Consider the following 22,428-nt stretch of genomic DNA (forward strand, 5'->3'; position numbering starts at 1 on the left):
ATGTGTGTGTCCCCACCCGTTAAATAACATGGGCAGGGGTGAACACACATCCTAAACTGCTGTTTGCTTGCCATGACTTGCCATAGAGACAAAACACCAAATGTGACAGTGGACAGTTTCACAAAGAGCACTACTGAAGACAAAGAAGCTGGCACTCTCTGTTTTCGAGCAGGCTTTATAGTTTCCTGGTTCGTGACGTCACCCGCCTCTAACGTTCTGCCACACCATCGGACTGATTTGACATGTGCTTCAAGACGTCATCACGCAAAGTGTTCCCATATCGTCAATCTTGACGCAACACAAGTTCCCTTGAAAGGGAACTTGACATACAGTGAAAGAGAAAAAATCCTGTTTCCAAAAAATCACCAAAACTAGTGAACCCAAAATTAACCTAATAATTTTGCAATAGTAGAACATTATAGAGATGTGAAAGTCTGTTGTTCCTTGTAAACTCATTTTGAAATGAAGCTCTTGGGAAAATAAACGGAGCATATAAATATGATCAGTATTTCAGTCAGAGCGAATCCCTCTTCAGACGCTCTTCACTCACTCCAGGTGGGCAAGAATATTCATACTTCTTTATTTATGGCAAATTATGATTATATTCCTATTACACACAGATGGATATATATTTTAGTTTTTATTTATTTCAATAGTGTAGTTTTTAGAAATGATGCGACTTCATTAAAACTGACTAAATCTGACTATATTTTGTGCATTAATTCACTTAATTCAGCAGGTAATTAACTAATAGGATTTTTTTTAAAAACAAAACAAATGATTTGGAAATAATACAGATTAGCCTAATGATTTTGAAACCATACAGTTAGTGTGTGGTTTTAATTCAGCAGGTGAAATAAAGATTGATAACTTTTGAATTGTAGATGTTTTTCTCATGGTGATTTTTCTCAGTGTGTTTGACAGATCTGAACACACACACAGACTGGTGACCTTATCAAGCAGTGTCTCTGATCACAGTGTTTGACATCATCCTTCAGTCCAGCGTGAGTCTCCATTTCATTTAGCAGTTTATGAGCCATGGTTTGCTCTGGCAGTTATTATTATTATCTTGGCATCATGGATTAATTAAATTGAAATTCTTTTATTTTCTAACATTGATAAGATTTCCTTTACTTTATTGTCATGTCATTGACCAACCTGATCTTACAGCAATTCGTATGAATTTTATGAGGTGTATAATTTGTTGCCCAATCGTACAAATTGGTTGTGAGATAGCGTTGTTATTGACAAGTGTACAAGTGTTTCACAAGTGAAAATATTTTATGCATAGATCCTTGCAGGAATACAGAACTTTAATAAATACACACATACAATCATTACATACTTCTAGCATCTTCTCTATAAATCAGACTAATTCGGACAGGACTAGTTTCACAGGGGGACGTTAGAGAAATTTCTGTTTCACAGACGTACTTTGAGATTTTAATCCTGTCCGTAGGCCTATCTGCCATGTCTGTCTTTTTCTCACACAACCTCTGTAAAAATTCCAGAGCAAATTACCTACTGTTTTCGTCAAACTCGGCGGTCCTCAGAGAAATCTAATCCCATCCAGATGCGAATGTCTGTGATTGCCGAAAATGTTTTTTTTTTTTTCCAAAACGCTTTTTTCTTGTGTGTTTTGGTCAGCGTGAACTACCGTACAATCTCTCGCTATCGCGCCGGTGTTGTGCCGAATTTCAACCCCCTGCCAAATTATTACCCCCCTCGTTGAAGTCAGTACCTGATTGCCTAATCCTAACCCCACCCCTAATCCTAACCCCACCCCCACAACTAATCCTAAACCTACCAATACTAGGGGGTAATAATTTGGCAGGAGTCAAAATTCGGCACGACACCGGTATTCAAGTTTCTGCTTTTTGCGCACCGATAATGGATGTAGATGTGTTCGGTACACTGCGAAGAAATAAAAAAAATAAAATCAACAAGAAGAGCCAAATCACGTAAACTGTTAAGACTGGCTACTGTAATATCAGTTTCAGGTAAGATTACTTTAATTTCTGCACTTAATTACTTAACGTGTAAAATATATAAGTTAAAACTTTTTATTCCAGTGAGTTTATTATAAGAACCCAGTTCTATAAAATCATGATGATAAATGTATGTTTAGTTTTTTATACTACAATTTTTATAAAATGTTTACAAAACACTAAATGTGTTAGGACGCTTTACTTTATATTTCAAAGTGCTTAATTTTAAAAGTACTTAATTTCAAATTTCATATGACCATACGCAATCCACGCATTCTGAACACGTGATCTTCTGCAATGCCCACATGTAAAACACAGACACTCCTACCTCGGTAATAAACACGGAGATGTTAGTCCCGTCCGAATCCATGCATGAAATCACAGACGTTGGTTGATAAGAATTGTAACTCAAACGTCGTTTGGAAAACTAGTCCCGTCCGAATAGGGCTTATGACATACATTGAGTTAAAGTTATCACTTTACTTCTGTTTGCTGCAGTTACAGCAACAGACACATGGGGGATCTTCTTCAACATGTCAGAACACACAACACTTGTAATACAAACACGACACCAAGTGGTTACTCCAGGATACTACAATACTTCTATCACAGCATTATATATATATATATATATATATATATATATATATATATATATATATATATATATATATATATTGTTAGATATGAATTATTAGAGTAATCTGTGAAAATGCTTAATGTCTGATACAGGTGACTTGAATCGAGCAGAAGAGATGTATCAGGAGTAAGTATTTCTTGTTCAAAGCTTTGACTTTATCTTTATTAACTTTATAATCAACTGATTATTTTCCATATAAGTACATCATTTATAACAAGGTTTCATTTGCTAACATTAATTAACTACATTAGTTAACATTAACTATTACTGCAGCATTTTATTCATCTTAGTTAATTTTAACATTTTTAAAATGGAGAAGTTACTCATCAAGTGGAAGTTTATATGGACAGTGTAACTTATACTGTATTCAGCAGCTCCTTAAACCACAACAGAACATGATTGTGTTCACATTTCATTTACACACACACAACTCTATATATGACTTAACTTATGAGATAATAATATAATACTTGTAGATACTTTAAGCCGGCAGTTTTTACATAGATCATGCTATTATTATCATCAAATTTATCAGTGCATTTTTATAATATTTTATTCAACACCCCAAGCATGAACGATGCATAAAACAAATGATTCTAGTTCAGTGAGTTGAACTAGCGCAGGTTCTGCCAGTAAAGGACACTGGTGTAACGTTAGCAATGATGTACATCTGAGACGGAGAGAAGTTATCAAGAGAAGGACATACAAACGTACTCGGTTACTAACGTAACCTCTGTTCTCTCTAGAGAGGGAACGAGTATTGCGTAAGCTAGCTTACGCTGCGGGAAAGTCTCCTTTCTCGAGATACTGAAGCCAAAAATTATCCTTAATTTTTTAAACCTTGTCAACGCAGTGCGGCAGCCTGCAGACCTAGGGCAGGCGAATCGCGTGCCCATTGGCTGCTCTGCGGCAACTGCAGCAGCCTATGGCTGAGCCTTGCGCGTGACGTCACGTCCAATAAGCGCGCTTAATGCGTCACAGCCCGTCATTAGGGGTGTGGCTTAGCGTATATAAGCAAGGAACAGAGGCTGCTTCGCTGGTTTCTGTCGCATGAAGCGAAATGAGCTCGTGGCGAGAGCACGGCGGGTTACGCAATACTCGTTCCCTCTCTAGAGAGAACAGAGGTTACGTTAGTAACCGAGTACGTTCTCTTACGAGAGGTTCTCTCGTATTGCGTAAGCTAGCTTACGCTGCGGGAACACCCTTGTCAACGCCGTGCGCGCGCCCAGCATCCTGAATGAATCCCATGGGGGGTCCAGGGAACGCGAAGCGGAGCTGGGCGGCCAAGATACCACAGTACACAAGCACATAATATGGGGCAGGGAGCGGCACAGCCGGTCCAACTAACACTTCCCACATAGTGTAGCTCAACCAGTAGAGCTAAATCCGCAACATAGCCCGCGCACAGACAGTGGGCTGGCTTACGCGAGACTTAGACTGATAACACTTTGGCCTGCAAAGCGGGAACTTCCAGGTTGTAAAACCTAACAAATGTGGAGGGGGAGGCCCAGCCTGCCGCCGCACAAATGTCATGAATGGGAATCCCACTGGACCACGCCCACGATGAGGCCATGCCTCTGGTGGAGTGTGCCCGAATGCCCAAAGGGCACTGCAGGTTTTTAGATGCGTAAGCAGCTGCGATAGCATCAACTATCCATCTGGACAGGGTGTGTTTCGAGGCGGCGAGACCCTTGGTGCGCCCACCAAACGAAACAAAGAGCTGCTCTGAACGCCTGAAGGCGGCGGAGCGTGAAATATAGCTTTTCAGCGCTCTAACTGGGCAGAGGAGATTACTATCTGCCTCGCAGCCAGCATTCGGCAGGGCTGAAAGGGAAATGACCTGCGCTCTGAAGGGAGTGCCCAAAATTTTGGGGACGTACCCATGCCTCGGTCTGAGAATAACTTTAGAGTTATTGGGTCCGAACTCGAGGCACGCAGCGTTAGTGGATAACGCGTGAAGGTCTCCCACACGTTTTACTGAAGACAGTGCTATCAGAAAAACGGTTTTGAGCGTGAGGTATTTCATATCCACAGTTTCTAAGGGTTCAAAGGGATGTGCTTTCAGTGCGTCTAAGACCAGTGAAAGATCCCACATAGGAACCGAAGGGGGTCGCGGGGGGTTCATCCTCCTCGCTCCTCTAAGGAAGCGGATGACAAACTCGTTCCTTCCTAATGCGCGGCCCGGCTCTGAGACAGAGAGCGCTGAAATGGCCGCGACATAGACTTTGAGCGTGGAGGGGGACCTGCCCGCGTCCAGTAGCTCTTGAAGGAAGCACAATACGTGCGAGACCCCACATGTCTGTGGATTGAGCCCTCTGGTAGTGCACCATTTGTTAAACACCGACCATTTAGACGTGTAGAGCCGCCTCGTGGAGGGGGCTCTAGATTGTATGATCGTGTTCATCACCCCTTCTGGTAGATCAGCATGTAATTGTTGAGGCTCCACGCATGCAGAGACCAGTGCTCTGGGTGGGGATGCCAAATCGAGCCGCGGGCTTGAGAGAGAAGGTCTCTCCGCACCGGAATCGGCCAGGGGGCTGAGTCTGCCAATTGTATGAGTTCCGGGAACCAAGCTTGGTTCTCCCAGAACGGGGCTATGAGGAGCACTGTGTGGCGCGCTTTCCTGACTCTCTCGATGACCTGAGGCAGCAGAGAGACCGGTGGAAACGCATATAGCGGGCCGCTGGGCCATGTCTGGGCCAGCGCGTCCTCGCTCTTTGAAAAGAACACTGGGCAGTGTGCGTTGTCTTTTGACGCAAAGAGGTCGACTTTCGCTCTGCCAAAGCGGCGCCACAGCGACTGGACTGTTTGGGGGTGTAGAGACCACTCCCCAGGGGGAACGTTGTCCCTGGACAGTCTGTCGGGGCCCTCGTTCAGATGGCCAGGCACATGCGATGCTCTCAGAGAGCGCAGAGAGTGCTGAGCCCATACGAGGAGGCGTTCCGTCAGGGCGCAGAGTTGCTTTGATCTGACACCGCCCTGGCGGTTCACATAGGCCACTACTGAAGTGTTGTCCGTGCGGACTAGAACATGGTGACCATGGAGGAATGGGAGGAAGTGCATGAGCGCTTTCTCGACCGCGAGCATCTCTAGACAGTTTATGTGTAGGAGATTCTCCTGGTCTGACCAGTGGCCATAGACCGGTCTGCCTTCGAAGAGCGCTCCCCAACCTAGGTTGGACGCGTCCGTTGAGACAACTTTCCGGTGTGAAACCACTCCCATAGTCACTCCAGTGTGATACCATTCGGCTGCTAGCCAGGGCTGCAGGGCTGAGACACAGACCTGAGTCACTCTGATTAGCGAGCCGCCGGTCGCCCAGGCTCGATGGGATACGCGCGCTCTCAGCCAGCGTTGAAGCGGGCGCATGCGCAGTAAACCCAGCTGAAGCACTGCTGCAGCTGAGGCCATATGCCCCAGAATGCGCTGAAATGCTTTCAGGGGAACCCGGTTGCCTTCTTTGAAGGATGCAGCGAGGTGCTGGATGCGGCGCGCGCGCTGCTCCGACAATCTGGCCGTCATCGCCACCGAGTCTAGTTCTATTCCGAGAAAGGAAATCGACTGCCGGGGCGAGAGCGAGCTCTTGGTCCAGTTGACCGCTAGACCCAGACCCTCCAGGTGGTCGAGTAGCGCTGTTCTGTGAGACACAAGTTCTGTCTCTGACTGCGCTAGAACGAGCCAATCGTCCAGATAGTTCAGAATTCGCATTTCCTGACTCCTCAGGGGAGCGAGAGCCGTGTCCATGCATTTCGTAAATGTACGGGGTGCTAAAGACAGGCCGAACGGCAGGACTGTGTATTGATAAGCTCGACCGTCGAAGGCGAATCTCAAGAATGGCCTGTGACGGGGAGTTATCTGGATCTGGAAATACGCGTCTTTCAGATCGAGAGAGATAAACCAGTCTCCTGGGCGAATTTGCGCAAGGATCTGTCTGGTTGTAATCATCCTGAACGGCCGTCTCATGAGAGCCTTGTTCAGATGTCTCAGATCTAAAATAGGTCTTAATGCTCCGTCCTTCTTGGGAACGAGGAAGTAACGGCTGTAAAAGCCTGACTCGCTCAAGGAAGGATGAACTTGTTCTATGGCCCCTTTTCGCAGCAGCTTTGCTATTTCTGCTTGAAGCAGATGCGCTGTTTCCAAACTCACTTTCGTTTCCGTCTGCGCTAGAAAGCGCGGAGGGCGACGAGCAAATTGGAGCGAATAGCCGTGTCTTATGGTGTTGAGCACCCATTCTGACGCGCCCTGAATAGCTTCCCATGCTTTTGCATGCATAGCTAGGGGTCGAATGGTCTCTGGGTTCAGATCGCCGCGTTGCGCGGGATGGGGAACCTGTATCAGAGAGGATGGGGCGGCGCGCGCGCCGCCGATGCTCGGACACGAGGGCAGAAGAACAGGGCTGGCCGACTGTGCAGATTTTAGAAGCTCGATCTCGGACGATGGAGCGTGAACTGCTGCCAAATAACCCAGGCGCGAGAGCGGCGTGGGGATAATGGTGTCTGAAAGTGGGTGCGCGTGCTCGTGAGCTGGCGCGGGATTTGCACTTATGACACGGCCAGTGTTTGGGAGCTTTATGAGGTTTGCAACCTGTCTGGCAGAGCGGGTAGTGGGCAGGTGTGAGCACAATGCTGTGGGCACATTTTCTACACTTGATGCTCGAGCGGAATGTTTCCGCTTTAAGAGATAGCGCTCTGGACGCGTTGCCATGGGAACCTGGTCTGTGTGAGGCAGTGAGCACACGGGAGTGGGCACTTTTTCTACACTTAATATCCCTGCGGCTTGAGCCGTAGCAACTTGAGGTAACTGAGTGACAGAGCGAGCAGCGAGTAGGTGTGAGCACGGAAGTGTGGGCACATTTACTACATTTAGTACTCGAGCGGTGTGAGGCCGCTTTATGAGCGTTAAATGGGGATTACCATGGGGATTGTACATGTGTGAAGCAGTGAGCACATGGGTGTGGGCACATTTTCTACACTTAAAGCACTTATACTCTTTTTGAGATTTATCTGAGTCGCCGTGAAAACGGCGTTTGTGTGCAGGCGAGCGAGTGTTATTACTGGCTCGTTGGCTGCGGTGTGTGCTGCTGCAGTAGCCTGAACATAGGGGACTGACAGAGCTGTGCGTTTTGATGGCGGTCCGGCCGTAGCGGGACTCAACCATCTTTTCCTCCTTGCGGATGCTAGGAGGACTTCGCGGGCTCGGGCTTCAACGCGATCTTGGGCCGCGGGCCCCGTGGGGGCGGCGGTCTGTGACGGCTGGTCGAGCGCGACCTGGGGCGACTGCCCTGGCGTCGCTGCGAAGCGCTGGGAGGCCTGGAAGAGCGCTGATTAGAGCTGCGCACAGGAGGCTGAGTTTGAGGGCGGCCTGTGGCTGGGCTCGAACGGCGGGGCAGGAAGAGGTTCATCGCCTGTGACGCCTTCTGCACTTCAGAGAACCGATCCACAATTCCGCTGACCGCAGGGCCAAAGAGGCCGGTGGGCGAGAGTGGTGCGTTCAGAAATACAGCGCGCTCTGAGTCACTCATGTCAGCGAGCGTCAACCAGAGGTGTCTGTCGATGACGGTGAGCGCGGCCATGGATCTGCCGATGGCTTGAGCAGCGGTCTTGGTAGCGCGTAGCGCAAGATCCGTAGCGCTGCGCAGATCGGTTAAGGCAGACTGATCCGAGCCCTTCTCGTCCAGTTCACGGAGGAGGTCGGCTTGAAGGATCTGAAGAACGGCCATTGAGTGCAGGGCGGAAGCAGCCTGGCCGGAGGCGGCGAAAGCGCGGCCGGCGAGAGCTGAGGTAGTCCTGCAGGCTTTAGACGGCAGGGCAGACTTTGAGCGCCATCTAGCAGACGGCGGGCAAAGGTGCGTTGCCACAACTTCCTCAACGGCGGGGATACCGTTATAGCCGTTCTCGGCGGCTCCGTCCACCTGGGAGAGAGCCGAGGAGACTGGCGAGCGGAGTCTGGTGGAGAACGGAGCGCTCCAGGATTTAGAGAGCTCGGTGTGGAGCTCAGGCAGGAAGGGTGCTGACCTAGAGGCAGGCGCAGGGCGGCGGCTAGGTAGAAAGCACCCGTCAAGGCGATTGGGCTCCGGCTCCTTAGGTGGGGACCAATCCAGTCCCATTCTCTCGACCGCTTGAGTGAGGAGGCGGAGAAGCTCCGCGTCAACACTAGCGCGGGATCTGGTAGACTCCAAAGTCGAGGGGGCGGAGCGGTGAGAGCCCGACCACTCCTCGCTGTCAGACGCGAGCAGAGAGCAGCTGTCAGCGGCATCATCTGCATCATCCCCCAGGACGACGGCAGTGCGGGCAGAGGCCGGCCGCTGCGCGTCGGTGAAGGGTGGGGGGGAAGGAGAGAGCGAGGCTCGCGGGAGAGGTTCCGGCGAGCACTCAGCTGTAGCGTCCAGTTCCGGCGGCCTTTGGGAGCGACGTTTCTTCTTACGTGGCCCGGAAGAAGTGGCCGGAGAAGGTGGAGGTTCTTCAAACTTAGCGAGTCGAGCCCGTAGGGTCGACATCGGTAACTCCTCACACTGTTCGCAGCCGCCCTCGGAGAGAGCGCGGGCTGCGTGGTCGAAGCCCAGGCAGAGAGTGCACACCACGTGGCGGTCTCCGTCGCTGAGCGCGGCTCTGCACGAGCCACAGGATGAGCGAGGCATTTGCAACAACGCCTCGCGCTCTTTTAGATGCAAGTGTGTCGCGGCGGACACACAAACACACAACACAGAGCAAGAAAAGGATATATATGCCGGATGGCGCAGCAGGCAGGGAAGGCTGAAGGCGGCGAGCGGCCGGCGTCCTCAGGCTGAAATCCTCGGCGTGCTGGTCGCTTGATTCGACGGCGGCTTCCTCGGAGATCAGCGATGCGAAGAGCTTCGCTGAAGAGACAGAAATCAGCGAAGCAGCCTCTGTTCCTTGCTTATATACGCTAAGCCACACCCCTAATGACGGGCTGTGACGCATTAAGCGCGCCAAGCGCGCTTATTGGACGTGACGTCACGCGCAAGGCTCAGCCATAGGCTGCTGCAGTTGCCGCAGAGCAGCCAATGGGCACGCGATTCGCCTGCCCTAGGTCTGCAGGCTGCCGCACTGCGTTGACAAGGTTTAAAAAATTAAGGATAATTTTTGGCTTCAGTATCTCGAGAAAGGAGACTTTCCCGCAGCGTAAGCTAGCTTACGCAATACGAGAGAACCTCTCGTAAGAGAACTAGAACACAGCCTCTATTAGCCAATGAATTAACTAATGTTAACAAAGGAGCCTTTATTGTGGAGTTTTATAGTGTTGTTAGTTTGCTATAGTGCAAAAGTACAGCATGACAATTACAATGTGCATAATGGTTAATATAATATGTGCCATTTGGCTGTTAAACCATAAAACAGATGAAACAAATATCCAGTGCTTTCTACTAACATTTTTTTTTCTTCTTTTTTTTTATATTTCAGTAAACTTGTAAATGAATTGTGACAAAGCATTAAGGGACTGAACTCAGAATTTCACAGAAATCATAAAACTCTCACTGATAAAATAAAGGAACTGAACAACATCAAGGATGAACTTAAATCTGTGAAAGAGGAAACTACAGTGAGAAGATTGGTAGGATTAGCAAAAGGAATCGCAGACATACTGGGTTTGGGTTTGTCTTTAACCAAGCCAATGATTGAGCATCTGAGTACAATTTATAACACAGTAAAAGAGCTTTAGCAGATGAATGTGGATTCTGTTCAAAATAATGAAATACTGAGAAGCGTGAGATCCATGAAAATGGAGAGAATTGCCAAACCTCTCAAACTGCATGAGCAACTACAAGGCACAATCAATACTCTATTAAAAAAATCTTGATCATTACAAAATCACAGTCAAAACAAACACACACAACAAGTCAAAAGCAGAAGAAATCAAATCAGAAACTCTGAAATTGATTCCTCAGATGAGAGAAACAGCTGATCATTTTCAGGAGACTCTGAATGAAATTAAACATGCCATAGAATATATTAACAAATTAGTTTAAAATCTGTTTAGAAAAGATTGAACTGATCTGTCTGGTATTATTATCAATAATACTCTAAACTGAAATCTTTAAATGTGTGCATTTAATGATGTATAAAGTCATGCAGAAAGTGTTCAGTCTTTGAAAGCAGTGAATTCTGAATTATAGAAGTTTACATATTCTGGGATATTCATAATATTGATTTTGTCAAAATTGACAGGCATTCATTTCAATTGCCCTTTTTGTTGTATATGTTACTGTTTTGTAATGTAATGTAAAATAAAAACTATAATCATGCTTTCCCAACTGATGTAGAAGACCAAAATATCTATTACAAAATAAATGTACATCTTATCTCACCAATGTATTCACCAAATTGTGTGATCTTTTCTAAGTAAGCATGGGAAGGTATTTTGAAATTATCTTTTAAAATGCGCTATGAAGTTAAAATAAACCAATTTTTGTTGACAATAGATTCAATCTTGTAACTGTTCTTGTTGTAAGGGTTGGTTTAGATATAGATTCAGTCATTTAGCAGACACTTTTATCCAAAGCCACTTACAAATTAGGACTAAATTAAGTGAGCCAGCGTGAAGAGGCAAAAACAATGTAAGAAGTACTCAAAATACGAAGTTCAGGCATTGGTCAGAGTAGCATACGCCAGACAAGGGAGGTTTAAGGGAAAAGGAATAGATGAGTTTTAAGTTGTCTTTTGAATGTTTTAAGTTGTCAGGGATTCTGCATTCCAGATGAGGGTGGGGAGAGCATTCCACCAGCATGCAGGAACCGGCTCAGGCTCAGGTTCTGGAACAGATTCCGGCTTGGGAACAGACTCAGAATCAGGAACAGACTCAGGCTCAGGAACAGATTCAGGCTCAGGCTCAAGCACCGATTCAGTCTCAGGCACAAGCACAGATTCAGGCTCAGGCTCAGGCTCAGGAACAGATTCAGGCTTAGGCTCAGGAACAGATTCAGGCTCAGGCTCAAGCACCCATTCAGGCTAAGAAACAGATTCAGGCTCAGGCTCAAGCACCGATTCAGTCTCAGGCACAAGCACAGATTCAGGCTCAGGCTCAGGCTCAGGAACAGATTCAGGCTTAGGCTCAGGAACAGATTCAGGCTCAGGCTCAAGCACCCATTCAGGCTAAGAAACAGATTCAGGCTCAGGAACAGATTCAGGCTCAGGCTCAAGCACCCATTCAGGCTAAGAAACAGATTCAGGCTCAGGAACAGATTCAGGCTCAGGAACAGATCCAGGCTCAGGGACAGAAGACTCAGGAAGGGTGGTCTCGGCGGGACGAGACTTTGGAAGGGCGGTCTCGGAAGGATGAGACTCTGGACGGGCGGTCTCGGCGGAACGAGACTTTGGAAGGGCGGTCTCGGAAGGATGAGACTCTCTGGACGGGCGGTCTCGGTGGAATGAGACTTTGGAAGGGCGGTCTCGGAAGGATGAGACTCTGGACGGGACTTTGGAAGGGCGGTCTCGGAAGGATGAGACTCTGGATGGGCGGTCTCGGTGGAACAAGACTTTGGAAGGGCGGTCTCAGCGGGATGAGACTCTGGACGGGCGGTCTCGGCGGAACGAGACTTTGGAAGGGCGGTCTCGGAAGGATGAGACTCTCTGGACGGGCGGTCTCGGTGGAATGAGACTTTGGAAGGGCGGTCTCGGAAGGATGAGACTCTGGACGGGACTTTGGAAGGGCGGTCTCGGAAGGATGAGACTCTGGATGGGCGGTCTCGGTGGAACAAGACTTTGGAAGGGCGGTCTCAGCGGGATGAGACTCTGGACGGGCGGTCTCGGCGGAACGAGACTTTGGAAGGGCGGTCTCGGAAGGATGAGACTCTCTGGACGGGCGATCTCAGTGGAATGAGACTTTGGAAGGGCGGTCTCGGAAGGATGAGACTCTGGACGAGACTTTGGAAGGGCGGTCTCGGAAGGATGAGACTCTGGACGGGCGGTCTCGGCGGAACAAGACTTTGGAAGGGCGGTCTCGGAAGGATGAGACTCTGGATGGGCGGTCTCGGCGGGACGAGACTTTGGAAGGGCGGTCTCGGAAGGATGAGACTCTGGACGGGCGGTCTCGGCGGAACAAGACTTTGGAAGGGCGGTCTCGGAAGGATGAGACTCTGGACGGGAGGTCTCGACGGAACGAGATTTTGGAAGGCCGGTCTCGGCGGGACGAGACTTTGGAAGGGCGGTCTCGGAAGGATGAGACTCTGGACGGGCGGTCTCGGCGGGACGAGACTTTGGAAGGGCGGTCTCGGAAGGATGAGACTCTGGACGGGCGGTCTCGGCAGGACGAGACTTTGGAAGGGCGGTCTCGGAAGGATGAGACTCTGGACGGGCGGTCTCGGCAGGACGAGACTTTGGAGGGGCGGTCTCGGAAAGATGAGACTCTGGACGGGCGGTCTCGGCGGGACAAGACTATGGATGGGCGGTCTCGGTGGGACGAGACTCTGGAACGGGGACTGGAACAGGTCTGGGAATATGGACAGTCCTTGGGGCAGGAACATGTCTAAGAACAGGAACAGGTCTGGGAACATGGACAGTCCTTGGGGCAGGAACAGGTCTAGGAACAGAACAGGGAACAGGACCCGTCCAGAGAGTCTCATACCGCCGAGACCGCCCGTCCAGAGTCTCATCCTTCCGGGAACAGGAACAGGTATCGGCTTGGCTATCTTGACTGAGGGCTCAAGCGGTGAGCTGGTGGCCATCTTGGCTGAGGGTTCAGGCTGGGCAGGCATGACGTGAAGCTCAGGCTGGTTAGGCAAGAAGCTCAGGCTGAAGAAGCTCTGTGATTTGATTTGTTTAAAATTGAAACAAAGCATTAAGGGACTGAACTCAGAATTTGACAGAAATCATCAAACTTTCATTGGTAAAATAAAGGAGCTGAATGACAACACTAATGAACTTGAATCCATGCACAATACAACTACAGAGGGCATTTAGGGATGGCTAGGACGTCGGGCCTGTTTTAACATTGGGAATGGCAGGAGGAACAGGTGAAGCATTGAACATGATCAAGACTATTGTGAAGATCATAAAACATGTCCATAACAGAACCATCCCAATGATTCAACATCTGAGTACAATCTATAACAGAAAAGAGCTTCAGCAGATGGAGAAGGTCGATTATATTCAAAATAAGGAAATGCTGACAAGAGTGAGATCTGTGAAAACCACAAGAATTGGCAAAACTCTCAAACTGGTTGAGCAACTAACTGAAACAATCCCATCTCTATCAGTTGATCTTGATCATTACAGTATCATATTTTCAGCAAAAGAGACAAAAGCAAAATAAATCAAATCAGAAACTCTGAAATGTATTAATCAGATAAGAGAAACAGCTGCTCAATTTCAGGAGACTGTGAATGAAACTAAAAGTGCCAAAGAATATATTAACAAATAAGTTTAAAATCTGTTTAGAAATTATTAAACTGATTTGTCAGGTATTATTATCAATAATACAGTCAAAGCAGACCACAAAATCTTTACAAATGTATGCCTTTAATGATGTATAAAATCCTGCAGAAAGTGCGAAGTCTTTGAAATCAGTGAATTCTGAATTATAGAAGTTTACATATTCTGGGATTTTCTACTGTACATCTGTTGCTTTCAGGGCTAAAAACTCTCACATTACAGCAAAATGTTTTCTTTTATCAGAAAACAGTGAAGAAAATGAGGTCAAATGAACTTCCCTTTTAAAGGGAACTCGAGCTGCATCATGAAGCACGTGTAGAATCAGTCCAATGGTGTCGCTTATGAAAAATAAGTGTATTCAAGTGTTCTATTAGTATACTTATTTTAAACTAAATATAAGAAAGTATACATTCAGTCTACATTTTATATACTTCTCAAAAATATACTTTATGTTCTTCTCAGAAATATACTTAAATTACACTTAAGTGTACTTGACTTATACTGAGAGAAAAGTCCAAGTATATTTGGCCTGTACTTGTACTCAATCTTTTGATCGAGATATACTTAAAGTATCATTAAGTATTCAAAGTATACTTGGCTTGTAGTTGTGTTAACTCTTTTGATCGAGTAGCCTATTAAATATACATATTATATATCATAATATGTATACAGAATATACAGTAACTGCTCAGTTTTCACGCACAACCATTTCTAGGGTTTACAAAGAATGGTGTGAAAAGGGAAAAACATCCAGTATGCGGCAGTCCTGTGGGCGAAAATGCCTTGTTGATGCTAGAGGTCAGAGGAGAATGGGCCGACTGATTCAAGCTGATAGAAGAGCAACTTTGACTGAAATAACCACTCGTTACAACCAAGGTATGCAGCAAAGCATTTGTGAAGCCACAACACGCACACAACCTTGAGGCGGATGGGCTACAACAGCAGAAGACCCCACCGGGTACCACTCATCTCCACTACAAATAGGAAAAAGAGGCTACAATTTGCACGAGCTCACCAAAATTGGACAGTTGAAGACTGGAAAAATGTTGCCTGGTCTGATGAGTCTCGATTTCTGTTGAGACATTCAGATGGTAGAGTCAGAATTTGGCGTAAACAGAATGAGAACATGGATCCATCATGCCTTGTTACCACTGTGCAGGCTGGTGGTGGTGGTGTAATGGTGTGGGGGATGTTTTCTTGACACACTTTAGGCCCCTTAGTGCCAATTGGGCATCGTTTAAATGCCACGGCCTACCTGAGCATTGTTTCTGACCATGTCCATCCCTTTATGACCACCATGTACCCATCGTCTGATGGCTACTTCCAGCAGGATAATGCACCATATCACAAAGCTCGAATCATTTCAAATTGGTTTCTTGAACATGACAATGAGTTCACTGTACTAAAATGGCCTCCACAGTCACCAGATCTCAACCCAATAGAGCATCTTTGGGATGTGGTGGAATGGGAGCTTCTTGCCCTGGATGTGCATCCCACAAATCTCCATCAGCTGCAAGATGCTATCCTATCAATATGGGCCAACATTTCTAAAGAATGCTTTCAGCACCTCGTTGAATCAATGCCACGTAGAATTAAGGCAGTTCTGAAGGCGAAAGGGGGTCAAACACAGTATTAGTATGGTGTTCCTAATAATCCTTTAGGTGAGTGCATACTGTAAGTGCAAAATAATATATAAATAGTAAAGTATAATGTTATGTTCACTTAATGAAAACTTACAAGTACACTTGCAGTATAAACTACTAAACTAGTAGTTTTCTGAGAGTACACTTCAACTTTTAAACAGTGTGCTGTCCCTTGCTCTCGTTTCCTTATGGGTGGGAACACGCAAACTGTGTGTAGCTTGTCTGTGAGTTGAGCATGCCCAAGCACACACTGCGGTTTCTTCTCCCCGAGGCGAGGTACTAGTGCTATAATTATCCAGTTCTGAGAATCTGGATGTTGTAAGTATTGATGCAGGGGATTTTGAGGATTCACCACCTCATACCCCTGCTTATGAGGAGCTTATGGAGGTTGTGACTCATGCTGTCGCTAAACTAAATATCAAGTGGCCAGCCGAAATTTGCAACAGATTTGTCTCTTCGGGCCACCACGGACACGGCCAAATCAGTAGGCTGGTTGTTCCCTACAGTTTCACCGTTAAAGTGGCTGCTCGACCAAAACCAGAGGCCAGTCTCGAGATACTGGTTCCCTTAGTAGATTTTCTGGCAGCGTGGAAGCTACTGCCAAATACATCTCGCTGGGTCCTGCTCACAATAGACAAGGGTTACAGAATTCAGTTCGGTTCTCGACCGCCCAGATTTCTAGGGGTCCTCCCTATAGTGGTGGACACTGAGCAGGCTCTGGTTGTGGAGCAAGAAGTACAGACTCTTCTACGAAAGGAGGCTATAGAAAGGGTTTCTCCTCCCAGCAGGGAGTCAGGGTTTTACAGCCGTTACTTTATTGTTCCAAAATAGGATGGGGGGTTGCGTCCTATTCTAGACCTGCACCAACTAAACCGCAGGGTTCAGAAACTCAGGTTCAAGATGCTTACACTCAAACAGATTGTGTCACAGATTCGCAGAGGACTGGTTTGTGACGATAGACTTGAAGGACGCGTACTTCCATGTAGCCATCTATCCTCATCACAGGAAGTTCCTGAGGTTCGCTTTCAGGGGTATAGCATACCAGTACCGGGTTCTTCCCTTCGGCCTAGGTTTATCAACCCGCACTTTCACGAAATGCGTGGATGTAGCTCTGGCTCCACTGAGACTCCAGGGCATTCGTGTGTTGAATTACATCGACGATTGGTTGATTTTAGCTCAATCCGAGCAGATGGCAGTTCGGCATCGAGATGTTGTTCTGTCTCATATAAGAAAGTTGGGGTTGAGGCTCAACGTCAAGAAGAGTGTGCTCCCCCCGTCTCAGAGGACCACTTTTCTAGGTGTGGTTTGGGATTCGACGACGATGCAGGCACAACTGTCCTCTGCTCGTATATCATCGATTCTCTCAGCTGTGAATGGGGTAAAATTAGGCCAGTCACTCAGTGTGAAACAGTTTCAGAGACTGTTGGGTCTCATGGCAGCTGCATCCAACGTAATCACTTTTATCCTCCTGTACATGAGACCCCTGCAGTGGTGGCTCAGGACCAAGGGGTTTTCTCCGAGCAGAAATCCTGCATTCTCAGGCCACCAAACAATCATTGTTGCATTAATTTCCTGTTATTACTGTAAAGTGACTTTGTAAAAAGCTCTATATAAATAAAGGTGACAAGACTTGACTTGCAACAACAACAAAACAAGATCAGATCAGACACACTGATATTCATCAGTATAATAAGAAAAAAACTACCAGGCTATTTCAGGACACACTGATGGAGTTTGCTGGAAAAGCAGTGTTTCTCTGAAAACTTGGCATGAAGTGAAAGAGAAAATAAATAGTTTCCAGACAAACAGCCAAAGGCAAAAGAGGAACGGGATAGTTTCGCAATAGTAGAACATTATAGAGAAGTCTGTTGCTCCTTGTAAACTTATTTTGAAACGAAACTCTCGGGGAAAATAAATAAATAAACGGATCATATAAATACGAGCAGTATTTCAGTCAGAGCGAATCCCTCTTCAGACGCTCTTCACTCACTCCAGGTGGGCAAGAATATTCATACTTCTTTATTTATAGCAAATTATGATTATATTCCTATTTCACACAGATTAATATATAGTTTAGTTGTTTATTTCACTAGTGTAGTTTTTAGAAATGATGCGAAAAAATCTCTAAATCTCACTATTTTTTTTCTGCATGAATTAATTTAGTTAATTGATTTGTTCAAAATAAACATTTTAATTCAAAAAGATAAACTAATAGGATTTTCAAAAACAACAAATGATTTGGAAAAGAATACTGATCGATGATTTTGAAAGCGTACAGACAGTGTGTGGTTTTAATTCAGCAGGTGAAATAAAGATTGATAACTTTTGAATTGTAGATGTTTTTCTCATGGTGATTTTCCTCAGTGTGTTTGACAGATCTGAACACACACACAGACTGGTGACCTTATCAAGCAGTGTCTCTGATCACAGTGTTTGACATCATCCTTCAGTCCAGCGTGAGTCTCCATTTCATTTAGCAGTTTATGAGTCATGGTTTTTATCTTTGCATCATGGATTAATTAATTTGAAATCTTAAATTTTCTAACATTGATGAGATTTCCTTTACTTTATTGTCATGTCATTGACCAACCTGATAGTATGAATTTTACGAGGTGGATAATTGTACGAATTCATACAACCTCACTCGTACGAACTGGCCGTGAGATAGCATTGTCATCGACACAAGTGTACAAGGAGTGAACATATTTTATGCATTTATCCTTGCAGGAATACAGAACAAAGAATGTGACATTCAACTTCAATAAATACATACAATCATTACATACTTGTAGTATATTCACTATAAATCAGACTATGACATACATTGAGTTGAAGTTGTCACTTTACTTCTGTTTGCAGCGGTTACAGCAACAGACATGGGGGCATTGTGGTCTTCAGGTCAGAACACACACACACACACACACACACACACACACACACACACACACACACACACACACACACACACACACACACTTGTAATACAAACACGACACCTAGTGGTTACTCCAAGACACTACAATACTTCTATCACAGCACTATTGTTAGTTATACATTATTTGAGTAATCTTTTAAAATGCTTAATATCTCATACAGATGAATTGAAACAAGCAGAAGAGTAAGTATTTCTTGTTCAAATCTTTGACTTTATCTTTATTAACTTTATAATCAACTGATTATTATAAATATGAGTAAATCATTTACAACAAGGTTTCATTTGTTAACATTAATTAACTACATTAGTTAACATTAACTATTATTACAACATTTTATTCATCTTAGTTAAAGCAGCGTTCAGTCAGAGAATGTCTAATATGGCGAGAAGTTTCACTCTCACTACACTTCCGGCTTCTGAACTGGTTGCAGTTCCACTCTGATTCCATATGAGGGCGCTCACAGGACGAGTGCAGAACGAATGGAGGTCAATGGCGGTATACCCCTCAAAATCCACTTTTCTCAGGATATAATTTTTTGTCTAGTAATTTGAATGTTGTATTCGAAAGGAGATGCAAAGAAATTACACATTGCTGAGTGTTAGATTTTTTAGAGTCACTTATTTGCTTTAAAAAGTTTTTTAAAATGTCAATGACGTCAGAATGCTGACGTCATTAGCAGAATGCTAGCGTGTTATGGGCAACAACAACTCAACCTGTAAGAAATCAAAACGACATAAGTACTCGTTCATTCAACTTTCGACCTAAAACCCATGTTGAACTTGCAAAATCTACAATCAAACCTGAGATTTCTCAACGGCGATCGGGTGAAAGAGACAAATTTAGCCGTCTAGCCCCATAGACTCCCATTCATTTTGCACTCATGGCGATCGCCCCCAGTGGAACTCTGGTGGAACTACAACCGAAATTCGGCATAATAGGACTTAATAGGGAGTGGGCAGGCTCTCCGTAGACGGGCTCTGGTTCAGTAGTTTCGGGATTTCTTCGCTGTATTCTCGCTTTTTGCTCGCAGGTTTCTCTCTAGAGCTCCCCCCACAGCTTCGGAATAGATATTTGACAACACTGTTGTAAAAACTCGTTGGTGATTCTCAGACACCAGAGGCTAGTAGATCAACGACATCAAAGCAGATGGGACATTCTTTAAAACGTCTTCTTCATTCGGGTTCGGACAGCGTGAGGGAGCGCAATAATGACAGCATTTTAGCAGATTTCTTTTGGCCGTAAAGCAGTTGTTTACATCGCAAGACCTGATATCACGCGAGACTTCCTGACGCGGCGGCCGGCTATTGAATAAATATGTTATATATATATATATATAATCATTCTAATATGATGATTTGATGCTCAAGAAACAATCATTATTATTATCAATGTTGAAAACAGTTATTTACATTTTTATTTCATGATGCTATGGTTTTGTGACATTAAACACTACCGTTCAAAAGTTTGGGGTCAGTAAGAATTATTTTATTTTATTTTAAGGGTAAATAAATAAAATAAATCAATACTTTTATTCATCAAGGATGAGTTAAACTGATGAAAAGTTACAGTAAAGACATTTATAATGTCTTTAATGAAAATATTCTATTTTAAATAAATGCTGTTCTTTTGACCCAAAGAACCCAAAGAATCTTTTTATTCATCAAAGAATAAAAAAAAAAAAATAAAAAAAAAATTGTACACAACTGTTTTCAACATTGATAATAATAATGAATGTTTCTTGAGCATCAAATCATCATATTAGAGTGATTTGTGAAGGATCATGTGACTCTGAAGACTGGAGTAATGATGCTGAACATTCAGCTTTGATCACAGGAATTAATTACACTTTACTGTATATTCACATAGAAAACAGCTGTTTTAAATTGGAATAATATTTCACAATAAATTTGTTTGTATTTTTAATCAAATAAATGCAGCCTTGGTGAGCAGAAGAGACTTATTTTAAAAACATAAAAAAAATCTTACTGACCCCAAACTTTTGAACGGTACATCTGAGACGGAGAGAAGTTATCAAGAGAAGGACATACAAACTAGAACACAGCCTCTATTAGCCAATGAATTAACTAATGTTAACAAAGGAGCCTTTATTGTGGAGTTTTATAGTGTTGTTAGTTTGCTATAGTGCAAAAGTACAGCATGACAATTACAATGTGCATAATGCTTAATATAATATGTGCCATTTGGCTGTTAAACCATAAAACAGACAAAACAAATATCCAGTGCTGTCTACTTATGAAAAATGTTTTGATATTTCAGGGATTTGCAAATAATTGTTGATGAACTGAAGTCTCAAACTCTCACTGATAAATTAAAGGGCCTGAATTTGACTAACAGCAAATATCAAACTCAGAAGATCACAGATGATTTCATGAACCCAATCAGCTCAAAGATTCAACGTCTGAGTAAACCTTATGCGAAAATAAAAGAGCTTCAGAAGGATTCTGCAAAATTGAAGAAAATTGACGAAACTCGCAACCTGTATAAGCAACTAGAAGACAAAAAGAATACTCTATTACAAATGTTTGATTATTACAAAAACACAGGTGAAAAAGCACAAGAAACTTTGAAATGTATTGATCAGATGAAAGACAAAGCTGTTGAATTTAAGAACAGTCTGAATTACATTTAAACTAATAAATCCTGCAGAAAGTGTTCAGTCTTTGAAAGCAGTGAATTCTGAATTGTAGAAGTTTACATATTCTGGGATTGTCTACTGTAGATCTGATGATTTCAGGGCTAGAAACTCTTATCAGAAAATAGTGACGAAAATGAGGTCAAATGTACTTTCTTTTTTACATTGAGTTTGTAATATGGGATTAAATTTTCACTTACAAAAATTTGGTTTTTGAAAGATTTCATTTTATTTTTTGATGAGCAACTGCTTGATTGTCATTTTTCTGGTTCTGTATGACCTTGGAGAAACTCTATTTGTCTTTGTAAATGAACCACTTGCTCTGGAGTTTAGATTCTGTTTATTTCTTGTTAAATTATTCAGGCATTCATTTTAATTGCCCTTTTTGTTGTATATGTTACTGTTTTGTAATGTAATGTAAAATAAAAACTATAATCATGCTTTCCCAACTGATGTAGATGTCAAGACCAAAATATCCATTAACAAATAAATGTACATCTGATCTCACCAACATATTCACCAAACTGTGTGATCTTTTATAAGTAAACATGGGAAGGTATTTGAAATAAATGAAGTTAAAATTAAAATTTTGTTTAATATATTCAATCTTGTAACTGTTCTTGGTGTACGGGATGGTTTACTGAAAATGCTTTTGGTCTTTTTCATTTATTCTTTAATAACTGACTTGTATTAGACCTTCACCAAATAAAACAGATTAAAACCAAAATGCATATAATGTCATTATAAAATTCTCCATGATTATTTAATATATTAGTATATTAATCAGTAACGTTTTTGAAGAGGAATTTACTCTGTAAGATGTTGAGTTGTTAATAAAAAAATAAGTTTAAAAAATGTTTCAGGAACATCATTCTAACCTTAAAAAAACGTTCCACTAACATTAAGAAAACTGGACATTTTAATGTTCCCATAAGCAGAACAATGTTTGGGAAGCGTTCTGTTAGCTGTGGAGTTCGTCTCTCCTGCTCTCGAGCTTCATCTGGTGGACATTAAACAGCTGTGATGAAACATGCCATGACTGCACTGTTTTATAAGGTTTCCTATGGGGTGCACTTGTAACGGGACAACAGAATAATTATTCAGTGTATTTTACCCAACAGAGGTTAAATAAGGCCTAGGTTGAATCACAAAGATTCTTCTGAATTGTAGATCAGGGTCTGGCC

General features: G+C 44.1%; 1 long non-coding RNA gene across 3 annotated transcripts; it reads left to right on the forward strand.

Annotated features, from left to right (window-relative positions):
* The first annotated feature begins 420 nt into the window (after positions 1-420).
* Positions 421-21,759, forward strand: LOC311078621. Of its 3 annotated transcripts, XR_014605221.1 has the most exons (7): positions 421-555; positions 913-1,004; positions 2,721-2,754; positions 18,020-18,111; positions 18,515-18,553; positions 18,752-18,773; positions 20,869-21,759. It is a non-coding gene; the product is annotated as an uncharacterized lncRNA (long non-coding RNA). The 3 variants fall into 3 exon arrangements; XR_014605222.1 differs by lacking the exons at positions 421-555; positions 913-1,004; positions 2,721-2,754 and adding an exon at positions 10,115-10,197; XR_014605223.1 differs by lacking the exons at positions 421-555; positions 913-1,004; positions 2,721-2,754 and adding an exon at positions 17,372-17,650.
* Positions 21,760-22,428: the final 669 nt, after the last annotated feature.

The sequence above is a fragment of the Abramis brama genome (genome assembly GCF_963993115.1).
Source record: "Abramis brama genome assembly, chromosome: 3".
Lineage (NCBI taxonomy): Eukaryota > Metazoa > Chordata > Actinopteri > Cypriniformes > Leuciscidae > Abramis > Abramis brama.